Source organism: Vipera berus, assembly GCF_964194415.1.
Source record: "Vipera berus genome assembly, chromosome: 1".
In the NCBI taxonomy this organism is placed as follows: Eukaryota; Metazoa; Chordata; class Lepidosauria; order Squamata; family Viperidae; genus Vipera; species Vipera berus.
Genome location: NC_138202.1, coordinates 322,196,818 through 322,199,144, shown reverse-complemented (window position 1 = coordinate 322,199,144; position 2,327 = coordinate 322,196,818).

Below are 2,327 nucleotides of genomic sequence, written 5' to 3'. Positions count from 1 at the left end.
GGACGCCGCTGAGAAGTTTGCCTCCTGCAGGCGAGGGCGCTGCTTCCCGCGTTGCCTTGTGCTTTTGGCGCTGGGCCAGCCTCCCGTTCCAACGGAGGGTGGCAAACTGCATTTGGAGATCTTGAGAGATTTAGCTATTCTGCCTCCGCGCTTTTAACGTGCGAAATCTAATTCCTTGTTTTTAAAAAAATAAAAAGTAACTCCTAACTCACTCCAATAGCATGGCAGCCCCACCTGAAAGGCGAACTGCGACTTTTCCCCGTCAGGAAAAAAAGCGGAGAGCAGACTGTTTCTAAAAAAGAATTAGTAATCTTCTAAATAAAATAAATAGGAAAATACTTTGTATTGGTGCATGGATTTTGTATACACCCATCAGCATGAATTTTATTTATTTATTTATTTATTTTATTACATTTATATACCGCCCTTTCCCGAAGGACTCAGGGCGGTTTACAGGGTAATTAAAAACCGAGATACAAAAGTTAAAAACAAGTTTAAAAAGAAATTATATTTGCCCCTGTATAAATAAAACCCCAGTTAAAATAAGATTAATCCTCAGCCTGGGCCAGAGAGCTCGACGAGCCAGGTCTTCAGGTCCCGGCGGAATGAACGGAGGTCGGGGGCAGTCCTCAGCTCCACTGGCAGCTGTTTCCAAAGGGCAGGCGCCCCCACTGAGAAGGCCCTATCCCTGGGTGTCATCCGCCGGCAATCTCTTACCGGTGGCACCCGGAGAAGACCCTCCCTGTGGGAGCGCACTGGACGAAGGGAACCTGATGCCGGCAGCAGGTGTTCCCTCAGATATCCCGGACCCAAGCCATTTAGGGCTTTATAGGTCATCACCAGCACCTTGAATCTCACCCAGAGGGCAACCGGAAGCCAATGCAGCTCGCGGAGTAGAGGTGTTACATGGGAGTATCGGGAGACCCCCATCACAACTCGCGCGGCCGCATTCTGCACCAGCTGAAGCCTCCGAGTGGTCCTCAAGGGCAGCCCCATGTAGAGAGCGTTTCTTTATATGTGTGTCCTATTTTACACCAGCCTATTGATACGAGCCAAGGAATGAAGGCAACTATTGGCTATCCTTTTGAAATTAATGAGGAAGCCTTTCCAAGATGGGACACTATGCAGTTGTGTAGACCAGGGCTTTTCAACCGGTGGTACAAGTACCATTTATTTATTTATTTATTTATTTGATTTATATACCACCCTTCTCCCGAAGGACTCAGGGCGGTGTACAGGGCAATAAAAATAAGAATACAGGATACAAGATTTAAAGTTAAATGATTGTGCCCAATGTGGTAAGTTAGTTAAAATAATGTTAAAACCCCAAACCCATCAGGCCAGGCCGGCTTGTTCAAATAGATAGGTTTTTAGATCACGCCGGAAGGAGCGAAGGTCGGGGGCCATCCGTAGTTCAGCCGGTAAGCGGTTCCAAAGGATTGGTGCGTCCACCGAGAATGCTCTCCCCCTGGGGGTCACCAGCCGACATTCTCTGACCGGTGGTACCCTGAGGAGGCCCTCTCTGTGGGAGCGTACAGGACGGAGGGAAGTTGACGCCGGCAGTAGGTGCTCCCGTAGGTAATCCGGACCCATGCCATGTAGGGCTTTGTATGTCATCACCAGCACCTTGAATTTCACTCGGAAGGCAACTGGAAGCCAATGCAGCTCACGGAGCAGAGGTGTAACATGGGAGTATCGGGAGACCCCCCAAAGAACTCGCGCAGCTGCATTTGTGGTACTTTGCCACATGGCAGGTGGTATGCGATTGCTAGCCAAGTGTAGTAGGGGAGGGGAATGAGCCGAAGTGAGCCAAGCCCAGGGAGAGGCAGCTGCAGCTGCAGAACTGTCTAGGCTGGGCAGAAGCCCCAGGAGCGGACTCCAGCTGATTGGCGCTTCTAGAAGCAGTTGGGAGCTGGAGGTGCACTGAAGAAAAAGCCGGTAGGAAGAGAGGAGAGGCTATAAAAGAACGTGGTTTGGGTGGTGGAAGGGAAAAAAAAGACAACAGAAAAGGTTTAATCCCTTTAAACAAATGTAATTAGTTTTACCCCCTTTAATTGAGTCTGTCTGTGGCTTTTAGAAAGTTTTCTTTGAAGGTTGTTGTTGTTAGCTGCGAAGTTGTGTCCGACCCATCGCGACCCTATGGACAACATTCCTCCAGGCCTTCCTGTCCTCTACCATCTTCTGGAGTCCATTTAAGCTCACGCCTACTGCTTCAGTGACTCCATCCAGCCACCTCATTCTCTGTCGTCCCCTTCTTCTATTGCCCTCGATCTTTCCCAGCATTAGGCTCTTCTCCAGTGAGTCCTTCCTTCTCATTAGGTGGCCAA